The following is a 19,563-nucleotide window of genomic DNA, read 5'->3' on the forward strand; positions in this document are numbered from 1 at the left end:
ATAAAAGCATTTAAACCGAGTGATAAGGCTTTTCTAGGCATGAGTGACTATAAATGATCTATTCTTGACAATGGATGGGTTTTGCTCCATGTTTCCCGAGGCAAACAATCAATTACAATATGTTTTAATCAAAAAATGTAAAAAAAATTCAAAATAAATTCAATAATGGGATTATAAAGGCATTTAAACCGAGTAATAAGGCTTTGCTTGGCATAAGTGACTGTAAATGAACTTTTCTTGACTATGGATGGCTTTCTCTCCATGTTTCCCGAGGTAAACAATCAATTACAATCTGTTTTAATCAAAAAATGTAAAAAAAATTCAAAATAAATTCAATAATGGGATTATAAAGGCATTTAAACCGAGTAATAAGGCTTTTCTAGGCATGAGTGACTATAAATGATCTTTTCTTGACAATGGATGGTTTTCGCTCCATGTTTCCCGAGGCAAACAATCAATTACAATCTGTTTTAATCAAAAAATGTAAAAACAATTCAAAATAAATTCAATAACGGGATTATAAAGGCATTTAAACCGAGTAATAAGGCTTTTCTTGGCATGAGTGGCTATAAATGATCTTTTCTTGACAATGGATGGCTTTCGCTCCATGTTTCCCGAGGCAAACAGTCAATTACAATCTGTTTTAATCAAAAAATATAAAAACAATTCAAAATAACTTCAATAATGGGATTATAAAGGCATTTAAACCGAGTAATAAGGCTTTTCTAGGCATGAGTGGCTATAAATGAACTTTTCTTGAAAATGGATGGCTTTCGCTCCATGTTTCCCACGGCAAACAATCAATTACAATCTGTTTTAATCTAAAAATATAAAAACAATTCAAAATAACTTCAATAATGGGATTATAAAGGCATTTAAACCGAGTAATAAGGCTTTTCTAGGCATGAGTGACTATAAATGATCTTTTCTTGACAATGGATGGTTTTCGCTCCATGTTTCCCGAGGTAAACAATCAATTACAATCTGTTTTAATCAAAAAATGTAAAAACAATTCAAAATAAATTCAATAACGGGATTATAAAGGCATTTAAACCGAGTAATAAGGCTTTTCTTGGCATGAGTGGCTATAAATGATCTTTTCTTGACAATGGATGGCTTTCGCTCCATGTTTCCCGAGGCAAACAGTCAATTACAATCTGTTTTAATCAAAAAATATAAAAACAATTCAAAATAAATTCAATAATAGGATTATAAAGGCATTTAAACCGAGTAATAAGGCTTTGCTAGGCATAAGTGACTGTAAATGAACTCTTCTTGACTATGGATGGCTTTCGCTCCATGTTTCCCGAGGCAAACAATCAATTACAATCTGTTTCAATCAAAAAATGTAAAAAAATTTCAAAATAAATTCAATAATGCGATTATAAAAGCATTTAAACCGAGTAATAAGGCTTTGCTAGGCATAAGTGACTGTAAATGAACTTTTCTTGACTATGGATGGCTTTCGCTCCATGTTTCCCGAGGTAAACAATCAATTACAATCTGTTTTAATCAAAAAATGTAAAAACAATTCAAAATAAATTCAATAATGGGATTATAAAGGCATTTAAACCGAGTAATAAGGCTTTTCTAGGCATGAGTGGCTATAAATGATCTTTTCTTGACAATGGATGGCTTTCGCTCCATGTTTCCCGAGGCAAACAATCAATTACAATCTGTTTTATTCAAAAATTGTAAAAACAATTCAAAATAAATTCAATAATGGGATTATAAAGGCATTTAAACCGAGTAATAAGGCTTTGCTAGGCATAAGTGACTATAAATGAACTTTTCTTGACTATGGATGGCTTTCGCTCCATGTTTCCCGAGCCAAACAATCAATTACAATCTGTTTTAATCAAAAAATGTAAAAAAAATTCAAAATAAATTCAATAATGCGATTATAAAGGAATTTAAACCGAGTAATAAGGCTTTTCTAGGCATGAGTGACTATAAATGATCTTTTCTTGACAATGGATGGCTTTCACTCCACGTTTCCCGAGGCAAACAATCAATTAGAATCTGTTTTAATCAAAAAATATAAAAACAATTCAAAATAACTTCAATAATGGGATTATAAAGGCATTTAAACCGAGTAATAAGGCTTTTCTAGGCATGAGTGACTATAAATGATCTTTTCTTGACAATGGATGGCTTTCACTCCACGTTTCCCGAGGCAAACAATCAATTAGAATCTGTTTTAATCAAAAAATATAAAAACAATTCAAAATAACTTCAATAATGGGATTATAAAGGCATTTAAAACGAGTATTAAGGCTTTTGTAGGCATTAGTGACTATAAATGAACTTTTCTTGACGATGGATGGCTTTCGCTCCATGTTTCCCAAGGCAAACAATCAATTACAATCTGTTTTAATCAAAAAATATAAAAACAATTCAAAATAACTTCAATAATGGGATTATAAAGGCATTTAAACCGAGTAATAAGGCTTTTCTAGGCATGAGTGACTATAAATGAACTTTTCTTGACAATGGATGGATTTCGCTCCATGTTTCCCACGGCAAACAATCAATTACAATCTGTTTTAATCAAAAAATATAAAAACAATTCAAAATAACTTCAATAATGGGATTATAAAGGCATTTAAACCGAGTAATAAGGCTTTTCTAGGCATGAGTGACTATAAATGAACTTTTCTTGACAATGGATGGCTTTCGCTCCATGTTTCCCACGGCAAACAATCAATTACAATCTGTTTTAATCAAAAAATATAAAAACAATTCAAAATAAATTCAATAATGGGATTATAAAGGCATTTAAACCGAGTAATAAGGCTTTGCTAGGCATGAGTGACTATAAATGAACTTTTCTTGACTATGGATGGCTTTCGCTCCATGTTTCTCGAGGTAAACAATCAATTACAATCTGTTTTAATCAAAAAATGTAAAAAAAATTCAAGATAAATTCAATAATGGGATTATAAAGGCATTTAAACCGTGTAATAAGGCTTTTCTAGGCATGAGTGACTATAAATGATCTTTTCTTGACAATGGATGGTTTTCTCTCCATGTTTCCAGAGGCAAACAATCAATTACAATCTGTTTTAATCAAAAAATGTAAAAACAATTCAAAATAAATTCAATAATGAGATTATAAAGGCATTTAAACCGAGTAATAAGGCTTTTCTAGGCATGAGTGGCTATAAATGATCTTTTCTTGACAATGGATGGCTTTCGCTCCATGTTTCTCGAGGCAAACAATCAATTACAATCTGTTTTAATCAAAAAATGTAAAAACAATTCAAAATAAATTCAATAATGGGATTATAAAGGCATTTAAACCGAGTAATAAGGCTTTGCTAGGCATAAGTGACTATAAATGAACTTTTCTTGACTATGGATGGCTTTCGCTCCATGTTTCCCACGGCAAACAATCAATTACAATCTGTTTTAATAAAAAAATATAAAAACAATTCAAAATAACTTCAATAATGGGATTATAAAGGCATTTAAACCGAGTAATAAGGCTTTTCTAGGCATGGGTGACTATAAATGAACTTTTCTTGACAATGGATGGCTTTCGCTCCATGTTTCCCACGGCAAACAATCAATTACAATCTGTTTTAATCAAAAAATATAAAAACAATTCAAAATAACTTCAATAATGGGATTATAAAGGCATTTAAACCGAGTAATAAGGCTTTTCTAGGCATGAGTGACTATAAATGAACTTTTCTTGACAATGGATGGCTTTCGCTCCATGTTTCCCACGGCAAACAGTCAATTACAATCTGTTTTAATCAAAAAATATAAAAACAATTCAAAATAAATTCAATAATGGGATTATAAAGGCATTTAAACCGAGTAATAAGGCTTTGCTAGGCATAAGTGACTATAAATGAACTTTTCTTGACTATGGATGGCTGTCGCTCCATGTTTCCCGAGGTAAACAATCAATTACAATCTGTTTTAATCAAAAAATCTAAAAAAAAATCAAAATAAATTCAATAATGGGATTATAAAGGCATTTAAACCGAGTAATAAGGCTTTTCTAGGCATGAGTGACTATAAATGATCTTTTCTTGACAATGGATGGTTTTCGCTCCATGTTTCCCGAGGCAAACAATCAATTACAATCTGTTTTAATCAAAAAATGTAAAAACAATTCAAAATAAATTCAATAACGGGATTATAAAGGCATTTAAACCGAGTAATAAGGCTTTTCTTGGCATGAGTGGCTATAAATGATCTTTTCTTGACAATGGATGGCTTTCGCTCCATTTTTCCCGAGGCAAACAGTCAATTACAATCTGTTTTAATCAAAAAATATAAAAACAATTCAAAATAAATTCAATAATGGGATTATAAAGGCATTTAAACCGAGTAATAAGGCTTTGCTAGGCATAAGTGACTGTAAATGAACTCTTCTTGACTATGGATGGCTTTCGCTCCATGTTTCCCGAGGCAAACAATCAATTACAATCTGTTTCAATCAAAAAATGTAAAAAAATTTCAAAATAAATTCAATAATGCGATTATAAAAGCATTTAAACCGAGTAATAAGGCTTTGCTAGGCATAAGTGACTGTAAATGAACTTTTCTTGACTATGGATGGCTTTCGCTCCATGTTTCCCGAGGTAAACAATCAATTACAATCTGTTTTAATCAAAAAATGTAAAAACAATTCAAAATAAATTCAATAATGGGATTATAAAGGCATTTAAACCGAGTAATAAGGCTTTTCTAGGCATGAGTGGCTATAAATGATCTTTTCTTGACAATGGATGGCTTTCGCTCCATGTTTCCCGAGGCAAACAATCAATTACAATCTGTTTTATTCAAAAATTGTAAAAACAATTCAAAATAAATTCAATAATGGGATTATAAAGGCATTTAAACCGAGTAATAAGGCTTTGCTAGGCATAAGTGACTATAAATGAACTTTTCTTGACTATGGATGGCTTTCGCTCCATGTTTCCCGAGCCAAACAATCAATTACAATCTGTTTTAATCAAAAAATGCAAAAAAAATTCAAAATAAATTCAATAATGCGATTATAAAGGAATTTAAACCGAGTAATAAGGCTTTTCTAGGCATGAGTGACTATAAATGATCTTTTCTTGACAATGGATGGCTTTCACTCCACGTTTCCCGAGGCAAACAATCAATTAGAATCTGTTTTAATCAAAAAATATAAAAACAATTCAAAATAACTTCAATAATGGGATTATAAAGGCATTTAAACCGAGTAATAAGGCTTTTCTAGGCATGAGTGACTATAAATGATCTTTTCTTGACAATGGATGGCTTTCACTCCACGTTTCCCGAGGCAAACAATCAATTAGAATCTGTTTTAATCAAAAAATATAAAAACAATTCAAAATAACTTCAATAATGGGATTATAAAGGCATTTAAAACGAGTATTAAGGCTTTTATAGGCATTAGTGACTATAAATGAACTTTTCTTGACGATGGATGGCTTTCGCTCCATGTTTCCCAAGGCAAACAATCAATTACAATCTGTTTTAATCAAAAAATATAAAAACAATTCAAAATAACTTCAATAATGGGATTATAAAGGCATTTAAACCGAGTAATAAGGCTTTTCTAGGCATGAGTGACTATAAATGAACTTTTCTTGACAATGGATGGCTTTCGCTCCATGTTTCCCACGGCAAACAATCAATTACAATCTGTTTTAATCAAAAAATATAAAAACAATTCAAAATAAATTCAATAATGGGATTATAAAGGCATTTAAACCGAGTAATAAGGCTTTGCTAGGCATGAGTGACTATAAATGAACTTTTCTTGACTATGGATGGCTTTCGCTCCATGTTTCTCGAGGTAAACAATCAATTACAATCTGTTTTAATCAAAAAATGTAAAAAAAATTCAAGATAAATTCAATAATGGGATTATAAAGGCATTTAAACCGTGTAATAAGGCTTTTCTAGGCATGAGTGACCATAAATGATCTTTTCTTGACAATGGATGGTTTTCTCTCCATGTTTCCAGAGGCAAACAATCAATTACAATCTGTTTTAATCAAAAAATGTAAAAACAATTCAAAATAAATTCAATAATGAGATTATAAAGGCATTTAAACCGAGTAATAAGGCTTTTCTAGGCATGAGTGGCTATAAATGATCTTTTCTTGACAATGGATGGCTTTCGCTCCATGTTTCTCGAGGCAAACAATCAATTACAATCTGTTTTAATCAAAAAATGTAAAAACAATTCAAAATAAATTCAATAATGGGATTATAAAGGCATTTAAACCCAGTAATAAGGCTTTGCTAGGCATAAGTGACTATAAATGAACTTTTCTTGACTATGGATGGCTTTCGCTCCATGTTTCCCACGGCAAACAATCAATTAGAATCTGTTTTAATCAAAGAATATAAAAACAATTCAAAATAACTTCAATAATGGGATTATAAAGGCATTTAAACCGAGTAATAAGGCTTTTCTAGGCATGAGTGACTATAAATGAACTTTTCTTGACAATGGATGGCTTTCGCTCCATGTTTCCCACGGCAAACAATCAATTACAATCTGTTTTAATCAAAAAATATAAAAAAAATTCAAAATAACTTCAATAATGGGATTATAAAGGCATTTAAACCGAGTAATAAGGCTTTTCTAGGCATGAGTGACTATAAATGAACTTTTCTTGACAATGGATGGCTTTCGCTCCATGTTTCCCACGGCAAACAATCAATTACAATCTGTTTTAATCAAAAAATATAAAAACAATTCAAAATAAATTCAATAATGGGATTATAAAGGCATTAAAACCGAGTAATAAGGCTTTTCTAGGCATGAGTGACTATAAATGATCTTTTCTTGACAATGGATGGCTTTCACTCCACGTTTCCCGAGGCAAACAATCAATTAGAATCTGTTTTAATCAAAAAATGTAAAAAGATTCAACTTAAATTCAATTATGGGATTATAAAAGCATTTAAAACGAGTATTAAGGCTTTTGTAGGCATGAGTGACTATAAATGAACTTTTCTTGACGATGGATGGCTTTCGCTCCATGTTTCCCAAGGCAAACAATCAATTACAATCTGTTTTAATCAAAAAATATAACAACAATTCAAAATAACTTCAATAATGGGATTATAAAGGCATTTAAACCGAGTAATAAGGCTTTTCTAGGCATGAGTGACTATAAATGATCTTTTCTTGACAATGGATGGCTTTCGGTCCATGTTTCCCACGGCAAACAGTCAATTACAATCTGTTTTAATCAAAAAATATAAAAACAATTCAAAATAAATTCAATAATGGGATTATAAAGGCATTTAAACCGAGTAATAAGGCTTTGCTAGGCATAAGTGACTATAAATGAACTTTTCTTGACTATGGATGGCTGTCGCTCCATGTTTCCCGAGGTAAACAATCAATTACAATCTGTTTTAATCAAAAAATCTAAAAAAAAATCAAAATAAATTCAATAATGGGATTATAAAGGCATTTAAACCGAGTAATAAGGCTTTTCTAGGCATGAGTGACTATAAATGATCTTTTCTTGACAATGGATGGTTTTCGCTCCATGTTTCCCGAGGCAAACAATCAATTACAATCTGTTTTAATTAAAAAAATGTAAAAACAATTCAAAATAAATTCAATAATGGGATTATAAAGGCATTTAAACAGAGTAATAAGGCTTTTCTAGGCATGAGTGGTTATAAATGATCTTTTCTTGACAATGGATGGCTTTCGCTCCATGTTTCCCGAGGCAAACAATCAATTACAATCTGTTTTAATCAAAAACTGTAAAAACAATTCAAAATAAATTCAATAATGGGATTATAAAGGCATTTAAACCGAGTAATAAGGCTTTGCTAGGCATAAGTGACTATAAATGAACTTTTCTTGACAACCAATCAATTAGAATCTGTTTTAATCAAAAAATATAAAAAGATTCAAATTAAATTCAATTATGGGATTATAAAAGCATTTAAAACGAGTATTAAGGCTTTTCTAGGCATGAGTGACTATAAATGAACTTTTCTTGACGATGGATGGCTTTCGCTCCATGTTTCCCAAGGCAAACCATCAATTACAATCTGTTTTAATCAAAAAATATAAAAACAATTCAAAATAACTTCAATAATGGGATTATAAAGGCATTTAAACCGAGTAATAAGGCTTTTCTAGGCATGAGTGACTATAAATGAACTTTTCTTGACAATGGTTGGCTTTCGCTCCATGTTTCCCTAGGCAAACAATCAATTACAATCTGTTTTAATCAAAAAATGTAAAAAAAATTCAAAATAAATTCAAAAACGGGATTATAAAGGCATTTAAACCGAGTAATAAGGCTTTTCTAGGCATGAGTGGCTATAAATGATCTTTTCTTGACAATGGATGGCTTTCGCTCCATGTTTTCCGAGGCAAACAGTCAATTACAATATGTTTTAATCAAAAAATGTAAAAAAAATTCAAAATAAATTCAATAATGGGATTATAAAGGCATTTAAACAGAGTAATAAGGCTTTGCTAGGCATAAGTGACTGTAAATGAACTTTTCTTGACTATGGATGGCTTTCGCTCCATGTTTCCCGAGGCAAACAATCAATTACAATCTGTTTTAATCAAAAAATGTAAAAAAAATTCAAAATAAATTCAATAATGCGATTATAAAGGCATTTAAACCGAGTAATAAGGCTTTTCTAGGCATGAGTGACTATAAATGATATTTTCTTGACTATGGATGGCTTTCACTCCACGTTTCCCGGGGCAAACAATCAATTAGAATCTGTTTTAATCAAAAAATGTAAAAAGATTCAACTTAAATTCAATTATGGGATTATAAAAGCATTTAAAACGAGTATTAAGGCTTTTGTAGGCATGAGTGACTATAAATGAACTTTTCTTGACGATGGATTGCCTTCGCTTCATGTTTCCCAAGGCAAACAATCAATTACAATCTGTTTTAATCAAAAAATATAAAAACAATTCAGAATAACTTCAATAATGGGATTATAAAGGCATTTAAACCAAGTAATAAGGCTTTTCTAGGCATGAGTGACTATAAATGATCTTTTCTTGACAATGGATGGCTTTCGCTCCATGTTTCCCACGGCAAACAATCAATTACAATATGTTTTAATCAAAAAATATAAAAACAATTCAAAATAAATTCAATAATGGGATTATAAAGGCATTTAAACCGAGTAATAAGGCTTTGCTAGGCATAAGTGACTATAAATGAACTTTTCTTGACTATGGATGGCTTTCGCTCCATGTTTCCCGAGGTAAACAATCAATTACAATCTGTTTTAATCAAAAAATGTAAAAAAAATTCAAGATAAATTCAATAATGGGATTATAAAGGCATTTAAACCGTGTAATAAGGCTTTTCTAGGCATGAGTGACTATAAATGATCTTTTCTTGACAATGGATGGTTTTCGCTCCATGTTTCCAGAGGCAAACAATCAATTACAATCTGTTTTAATCAAAAAATGTAAAAACAATTCAAAATAAATTCAATAATGAGATTATAAAGGCATTTAAACCGAGTAATAAGGCTTTTCTAGGCATGAGTGGCTATAAATGATCTTTTCTTGACAATGGATGGCTTTCGCTCCATGTTTCCCGAGGCAAACAATCAATTACAATCTGTTTTAATCAAAAAATGTAAAAACAATTCAAAATAAATTCAATAATGGGATTATAAAGGCATTTAAACCGAGTAATAAGGCTTTGCTAGGCATAAGTGACTATAAATGAACTTTTCTTGACTATGGATGGCTTTCGCTCCATGATTCCCACGGCAAACAATCAATTACAATCTGTTTTAATCAAAAAATATAAAAAAAATTCAAAATAACTTCAATAATGGGATTATAAAGGCATTTAAACCGAGTAATAAGGCTTTTCTAGGCATGAGTGACTATAAATGAACTTTTCTTGACAATGGATGGCTTTCGCTCCATGTTTCCCACGGCAAACAATCAATTACAATCTGTTTTAATCAAAAAATATAAAAACAATTCAAAATAACTTCAATAATGGGATTATAAAGGCATTTAAACCGAGTAATAAGGCTTTTCTAGGCATGAGTGACTATAAATGAACTTTTCTTGACAATGGATGGCTTTCGCTCCATGTTTCCCACGGCAAACAATCAATTACAATCTGTTTTAATCAAAAAATATAAAAAAAATTCAAAATAAATTCAATAATGCGATTATAAAGGCATTTAAACCGAGTAATAAGGCTTTGCTAGGCATAAGTGACAATAAATGAACTTTTCTTGACTATGGATGGCTTTCGCTCCATGTTTCCCGAGGTAAACAATCAATTACAATCTGTTTTAATCAAAAAATGTAAAAAAAATTCAAGATAAATTCAATAATTGGATTATAAAGGCATTTAAACCCTGTAATAAGGTTTTTCTAGGCATGAGTGACTATAAATGATCTTTTCTTGACAATGGATGGTTTTCGCTCCATGTTTCCAGAGGCAAACAATCAATTACAATCTGTTTTAATCAAAAAATGTAAAAACAATTCAAAATAAATTCAATAATGGGATTATAAAGGCATTTAAACGGAGTAATAAGGCTTTTCTAGGCATGAGTGGCTATAAATGATCTTTTCTTGACAATGGATGGCTTTCGCTCCATGTTTCCCGAGGCAAACAATCAATTACAATCTGTTTTAATCAAAAAATGTAAAAACAATTCAAAATAAATTCAATAATGGGATTATAAAGGCATTTAAACCGAGTAATAAGGCTTTGCTAGGCATAAGTGACTATAAATGAACTTTTCTTGACTATGGATGGCTTTCGCTCCATGTTTCCCGAGGCAAACAATCAATTACAATCTGTTTTATTAAAAAAATGTAAAAAAAATTCAAAATAAATTCAATAATGGAATTATAAAAGCATTTAAACCGAGTGATAAGGCTTTTCTAGGCATGAGTGACTATAAATGATCTATTCTTGACAATGGATGGGTTTTGCTCCATGTTTCCCGAGGCAAACAATCAATTACAATATGTTTTAATCAAAAAATGTAAAAAAAATTCAAAATAAATTCAATAATGGGATTATAAAGGCATTTAAACCGAGTAATAAGGCTTTGCTAGGCATAAGTGACTGTAAATGAACTTTTCTTGACTATGGATGGCTTTCGCTCCATGTTTCCCGAGGTAAACAATCAATTACAATCTGTTTTAATCAAAAAATGTAAAAAAAATTCAAAATAAATTCAATAATGGGATTATAAAGGCATTTAAACCGAGTAATAAGGCTTTTCTAGGCATGAGTGACTATAAATGAACTCTTCTTGACTATGGATGGCTTTCGCTCCATGTTTCCCGAGGCAAACAATCAATTACAATCTGTTTCAATAAAAAAATGTAAAAAAATTTCAAAATAAATTCAATAATGCGATTATAAAGGCATTTAAACCGAGTAATAAGGCTTTTCTAGGCATGAGTGACTATAAATGATCTTTTCTTGACAATGGATGGCTTTCACTCCACGTTTCCCGAGGCAAACAATCAATTAGAATCTGTTTTAATCAAAAAATGTAAAAAGATTCAACTTAAATTCAATTATGGGATTATAAAAGCATTTAAAACGAGTATTAAGGCTTTTGTAGGCATGAGTGACTATAAATGAACTTTTCTTGACGATGGATGGCTTTCGCTCCATGTTTCCCAAGGCAAACAATCAATTACAATCTGTTTTAATCAAAAAATATAACAACAATTCAAAATAACTTCAATAATGGGATTATAAAGGCATTTAAACCGAGTAATAAGGCTTTTCTAGGCATGAGTGACTATAAATGATCTTTTCTTGACAATGGATGGCTTTCGGTCCATGTTTCCCACGGCAAACAGTCAATTACAATCTGTTTTAATCAAAAAATATAAAAACAATTCAAAATAAATTCAATAATGGGATTATAAAGGCATTTAAACCGAGTAATAAGGCTTTGCTAGGCATAAGTGACTATAAATGAACTTTTCTTGACTATGGATGGCTTTCGCTCCATGTTTCCCGAGGTAAACAATCAATTACAATCTGTTTTAATCAAAAAATCTAAAAAAAATTCAAAATAAATTCAATAATGGGATTATAAAGGCATTTAAACCGAGTAATAAGGCTTTTCTAGGCATGAGTGACTATAAATGATCTTTTCTTGACAATGGATGGTTTTCGCTCCATGTTTCCCGAGGCAAACAATCAATTACAATCTGTTTTAATTAAAAAAATGTAAAAACAATTCAAAATAAATTCAATAATGGGATTATAAAGGCATTTAAACAGAGTAATAAGGCTTTTCTAGGCATGAGTGGCTATAAATGATCTTTTCTTGACAATGGATGGCTTTCGCTCCATGTTTCCCGAGGCAAACAATCAATTACAATCTGTTTTAATCAAAAAATGTAAAAAAAATTCAAAATAAATTCAATAATGGGATTATAAAGGCATTTAAACCGAGTACTAAGGCTTTTCTAGGCATGAGTGACTATAAATGATCTTTTCTTGACAATGGATGGCTTTCACTCCACGTTTCCCGAGGCAACGAATCAATTAGAATCTGTTTTAATCAAAAAATCTAAAAAAAATTCAAAATAAATTCAATAATGGGATTATAAAGGCATTTAAACCGAGTAATAAGGCTTTTCTAGGCATGAGTGACTATAAATGAACTTTTCTTGACAATGGTTGGCTTTCGCTCCATGTTTCCCTAGGCAAACAATCAATTACAATCTGTTTTAATCAAAAAATGTAAAAACAATTCAAAATAATTTCAATAATGGGATTATAAAAGCATTTAAACCGAGTAATAAGGCTTTTCTAGGCATGAGTGACTATAAATGATCTATTCTTGACAATGGATGGGTTTTGCTCCATGTTTCCCGAGGCAAACAATCAATTACAATATGTTTTAATCAAAAAATGTAAGAAAAATTCAAAATAAATTCAATAATGGTATTATAAAGGCATTTAAACAGAGTAATAAGGCTTTGCTAGGCATAAGTGACTGTAAATGAACTTTTCTTGACTATGGATGGCTTTCGCTCCAAGTTTCCCGAGGCAAACAATCAATTACAATCTGTTTTAATCAAAAAATGTAAAAAAAATTCAAAATAAATTCAATAATGCGATTATAAAGGCATTTAAACCGAGTAATAAGGCTTTTCTAGGCATGAGTGACTATAAATGATATTTTCTTGACAATGGATGGCTTTCACTCCACGTTTCCCGAGGCAACCAATCAATTAGAATCTGTTTTAATCAAAAAATGTAAAAAGATTCAAATTAAATTCAATTATGGGATTATAAAAGCATTTAAAACGAGTATTAAGGCTTTTCTAGGCATGAGTGACTATAAATGAACTTTTCTTGACGATGGATGGCTTTCGCTCCATGTTTCCCAAGGCAAACCATCAATTACAATCTGTTTTAATTAAAAAATATAAAAACAATTCAAAATAACTTCAATAATGGGATTATAAAGGCATTTAAACCGAGTAATAAGGCTTTTCTAGGCATGAGTGACTATAAATGAACTTTTCTTGACAATGGATGGCTTTCGCTCCATGTTTCCCGAGGCAAACAATCAATTACAATCTGTTTTAATCAAAAAATGTAAAAACAATTCAAAATAAATTCAATAATGGGATTATAAAAGCATTTAAACCGAGTAATAAGGCTTTTCTAGGCTTGAGTGACTATAAATGATCTATTCTTGACAATGGATGGGTTTTGCTCCATGTTTCCTGAGGCAAACAATCAATTACAATATGTTTTAATCAAAAAATGTAAAAAAAATTCAAAATAAATTCAATAATGGGATTATAAAGGCATTTAAACAGAGTAATAAGGCTTTGCTAGGCATAAGTGACTGTAAATGAACTTTTCTTGACTATGGATGGCTTTCGCTCCATGTTTCCCGAGGCAAACAATCAATTACAATCTGTTTTAATCAAAAAATGTAAAAAAAATTCAAAATAAATTCAATAATGGGATTATAAAGGCATTTAAACCGAGTAATAAGGCTTTTGTAGGCATGAGTGGCTATAAATGATCTTTTCTTGACAATGGATAGCTTTCGCTCCATGTTTCCCGAGGCAAACAATCAATTACAATCTGTTTTAATCAAAAAATGTAAAAACAATTCAAAATAAATTCAATAATGGGATTATAAAGGCATTTAAACAGAGTAATAAGGCTTTGCTAGGCATAAGTGACTGTAAATGAACTTTTCTTGACTATGGATGGCTTTCGCTCCATGTTTCCCGAGGCAAACAATCAATTACAATCTGTTTTAATCAAAAAATGTAAAAAAAATTCAAAATAAATTCAATAATGGGATTATAAAGGCATTTAAACCGAGTAATAAGGCTTTTGTAGGCATGAGTGGCTATAAATGATCTTTTCTTGACAATGGATAGCTTTCGCTCCATGTTTCCCGAGGCAAACAATCAATTACAATCTGTTTTAATCAAAAAATGTAAAAACAATTCAAAATAAATTCAATAATGGGATTATAAAGGTATTTAAACCGAGTAATAAGGCTTTGCTAGGCATAAGTGACTATAAATGAACTTTTCTTGACTATGGATGGCTTTCGCTCCATGTTTCCCGAGGCAAACAATCAATTACAATCTGTTTTATTAAAAAAATGTAAAAAAAATTCAAAATAAATTCAATAATGGGATTATAAAAGCATTTAAACCGAGTAATAAGGCTTTTCTAGGCATGAGTGACTATAAATGATCTATTCTTGACAATGGATGGGTTTTGCTCCATGTTTCCCGAGGCAAACAATCAATTACAATATGTTTTAATCAAAAAATGTAAAAAAAATTCAAAATAAATTCAATAATGGGATTATAAAGGCATTTAAACCGAGTAATAAGGCTTTGCTAGGCATAAGTGACTATAAATGAACTTTTCTTGACAATGGATGGCTTTCGCTCCATGTTTCCCGAGGTAAACAATCAATTACAATCTGTTTTAATCAAAAAAAGTAAAAAAAATTCAAAATAAATTCAATAATGGGATTATAAAAACATTTAAACCGAGTAATAAGGCTTTTCTAGGCATGAGTGACTATAAATGATCTTTTCTTGACAATGGATAGTTTTCGCTCCATGTTTTTCGAGGCAAACAATCAATTACAATCTGTTTTAATCAAAAAATGTAAAAACAATTCAAAATAAATTCAATAATGGGATTATAAAGGCATTTGAACCGAGTAATAAGGCTTTTCTAGGCATGAGTGGCTATAAATGATCTTTTCTTGACAATGGATGGATTTCGCTCCATGTTTCCCGAGGAAAACAATCAATTACAATCTGTTTTAATCAAAAAATGTAAAAACAATTCAAAATAAATTCAATAATGGGATTATAAAGGCATTTAAACCGAGTAATAAGGCTTTGCTAGGCATAAGTGACTATAAATGAACTTTTCTTGACAATGGATGGCTTTCGCTCCATGTTTCCCGAGGCAAACAATCAATTACAATCTGTTTTAATCAAAAAATGTAAAAACAATTCAAAATAAATTCAATAATGGGATTATAAAAGCATTTAATCCGAGTAATAAGGCTTTTCTAGGCATGAGTGACTATAAATGATCTTTTCTTGACAATGGATGGTTTTCGCTCCATGTTTCCCGAGGCAAACAATCAATTACAATCTGTTTTAATCAAAAAATGTAAAAACAATTCAAAATAAATTCAATAATGGGATTATAAAGGCATTTAAACCGAGTAATAAGGCTTTTCTAGGCATGAGTGGCTATAAATGATCTTTTCTTGACAATGGATGGCTTTCGCTCCATGTTTCCCGAGGCAAACAATCAATTACAATCTGTTTTAATCAAAAAATGTAAAAAAAAATCAAAATAAATTCAATAATGGGATTATAAAGGCATTTAAACCGAGTAATAAGGCTTTTCTAGGCATGAGTGACTATAAATGATCTTTTCTTGACAATGGATGGCTTTCACTCCACGTTTCCCGAGGCAAACAATCAATTAGAATCTGTTTTAATCAAAAAATGCAAAAAGATTCAAATTAAATTCAATTATGGGATTATAAAAGCATTTAAACCGAGTCATAAGGCTTTTCTAGGCATGAGTGACTATAAATGATCTATTCTTGACAATGGATGGGTTTTGCTCCATGTTTCCCGAGGCAAACAATCATTTACAATATGTTTTAATCAAAAAATGTAAAAAAAAATCAAAATAAATTCAATAATGGGATTATAAAGGCATTTAAACCGAGTAATAAGGCTTTTCTAGGCATGAGTGACTATAAATGATCTTTTCTTGACAATGGATGGCTTTCACTCCACGTTTCCCGAGGCAAACAATCAATTACAATCTGTTTTAATCAAAAAATGTAAAAACAATTCAAAATAAATTCAATAATGGGATTATAAAGGCATTTAAACCGAGTAATAAGGCTTTGCTAGGCATAAGTGACTGTAAATGAACTTTTCTTGACTATGGATGGCTTTCGCTCCATGTTTCCCGAGGTAAACAATCAATTACAACCTGTTTTAATCAAAAAATGTAAAAAAAATTCAAAATAAATTCAATAATGGGATTATAAAGGCATTTAAACCGAGTAATAAGGCTTTTCTAGGCATGAGTGACTATAAATGATCTTTTCTTGACAATGGATGGTTTTCGCTCCATGTTTCCCGAGGCAAACAATCAATTACAATCTGTTTTAATAAAAAAATGTAAAAACAATTCAAAATAAATTCAATAATGGGATTATAAAGGCATTTAAACCGAGTAATAAGGCTTTTCTAGGCATGAGTGGCTATTAATGATCTTTTCTTGACAATGGATGGCTTTCGCTCCATGTTTCCCGAGCCAAACAATCAATTACAATCTGTTTTAATCAAAAAATGCAAAAAAAATTCAAAATAAATTCAATAATGCGATTATAAAGGAATTTAAACCGAGTAATAAGGCTTTTCTAGGCATGAGTGACTATAAATGATCTTTTCTTGACAATGGATGGCTTTCGCTCCACGTTTCCCGAGGCAAACAATCAATTAGAATCTGTTTTAATCAAAAAATATAAAAACAATTCAAAATAACTTCAATAATGGGATTATAAAGGCATTTAAACCGAGTAATAAGGCTTTTCTAGGCATGAGTGACTATAAATGATCTTTTCTTGACAATGGATGGCTTTCACTCCACGTTTCCCGAGGCAAACAATCAATTAGAATATGTTTTAGTCAAAAAATGTAAAAAGATTCAACTGAAATTCAATTATGGGATTATAAAAGCATTTAAAACGAGTATTAAGGCTTTTGTAGGCATGAGTAACTATAAATGAACTTTTCTTGACGATGGATGGCTTTCGCTCCATGTTTCCCAAGGCAAACAATCAATTACAATCTGTTTTAATCAAAAAGTATAAAAACAATTCAAAATAACTTCAATAATGGGATTATAAAGGCATTTAAACCGAGTAATAAGGCTTTTCTAGGCATGAGTGACTATAAATGATCTTTTCTTGACAATGGATGGCTTTCGGTCCATGTTTCCCACGGCAAACAGTCAATTACAATCTGTTTTAATCAAAAAATATAAAAACAATTCAAAATAAATTCAATAATGGGATTATAAAGGCATTTAAACCGAGTAATAAGGCTTTGCTAGGCATAAGTGACTATAAATGAACTTTTCTTGACTATGGATGGCTTTCGCTCCATGTTTGCCGAGGCAAACAATCAATTACAATCTGTTTTAATCAAAAAATGTAAAAACAATTCAAAATAAATTCAATAATGGGATTATAAAGGCATTTAAACCGAGTAATAAGGCTTTGCTAGGCATAAGTGACTATAAATGAACTTTTCTTGACTATGGATGGCTTTCGCTCCATGTTTCCCGAGGTAAACAGTCAATTACAATCTGTTTTAATCAAAAAATGTAAAAAAAATTCAAGATAAATTCAATAATGGGATTATAAAGGCATTTAAACCGTGTAATAAGGCTTTTCTAGGCATGAGTGACTATAAATGATCTTTTCTTGACAATGGATGGTTTTCGCTCCATGTTTCCAGAGGCAAACAATCAATTACAATCTGTTTTAATCAAAAAATGTAAAAACAATTCAAAATAAATTCAATAATGGGATTATAAAGGCATTTAAACCGAGTAATAAGGCTTTTCTAGGCATGAGTGGCTATAAATGATCTTTTCTTGACAATGGATGGCTTTCGCTCCATGTTTCCCGAGGCAAACAATCAATTACAATCTGTTTTAATCAAAAAATGTAAAAACAATTCAAAATAAATTCAATAATGGGATTATAAAGGCATTTAAACCGAGTAATAAGGCTTTGCTAGGCATAAGTGACTATAAATGAACTTTTCTTGACTATGGATGGCTTTCGCTAAATGTTTCCCGAGGCAAACAATCAATTACAATCTGTTTTATTAAAAAAATGTAAAAAAAATTCAAAATAAATTCAATAATGGGATTATAAAAGCATTTAAACCGAGTGATAAGGCTTTTCTAGGCATGAGTGACTATAAATGATCTATTCTTGACAATGGATGGGTTTTGCTCCATGTTTCCCGAGGCAAACAATCAATTACAATATGTTTTAATCAAAAAATGTAAAAAAAATTCAAAATAAATTCAATAATGGGATTATAAAGGCATTTAAACCGAGTAATAAGGCTTTGCTAGGCATAAGTGACTGTAAATGAACTTTTCTTGACTATGGATGGCTTTCGCTCCATGTTTCCCGAGGTAAACAATCAATTACAATCTGTTTTAATCAAAAAATGTAAACAAAATTCAAAATAAATTCAATAATGGGATTATAAAGGCATTTAAACCGAGTAATAAGGCTTTTCTAGGCATGAGTGACTATAAATGATCTTTTCTTGACAATGGATGGTTTTCGCTCCATGTTTCCCGAGGCAAACAATCAATTACAATCTGTTTTAATAAAAAAATGTAAAAAAAATTCAAAATAAATTCAAAAACGGGATTATAAAGGCATTTAAACCGAGTAATAAGGCTTTTCTAGGCATGAGTGGCTATAAATGATCTTTTCTTGACAATGGATGGCTTTCGCTCCATGTTTTCCGAGGCAAACAGTCAATTACAATCTGTTTTAATCAAAAAATATAAAAACAATTCAAAATAAATTCAATAATGGGATTATAAAGGCATTTAAACCGAGTAATAAGGCTTTGCTAGGCATAAGTGACTATAAATGAACTCTTCTTGACTATGGATGGCTTTCGCTCCATGTTTCCCGAGGCAAACAATCAATTACAATCTGTTTCAGTCAAAAAATGTAAAAAAATTTCAAAATAAATTCAATAATGCGATTATAAGGGCATTTAAACCGAGTAATAAGGCTTTTCTAGGCATGAGTGACTATAAATGATATTTTCTTGACAATGGATGGCTTTCACTCCACGTTTCCCGGGGCAAACAATCAATTAGAATCTGTTTTAATCAAAAAATGTAAAAAGATTCAACTTAAATTCAATTATTGGATTATAAAAGCATTTAAAACGAGTATTAAGGCTTTTGTAGGCATGAGTGACTATAA

Source organism: Theobroma cacao, chromosome 7 (genome assembly GCF_053813885.1).
Source record: "Theobroma cacao isolate CCN51 chromosome 7, ASM5381388v1, whole genome shotgun sequence".
NCBI classification, from domain to species: Eukaryota; Viridiplantae; Streptophyta; class Magnoliopsida; order Malvales; family Malvaceae; genus Theobroma; species Theobroma cacao.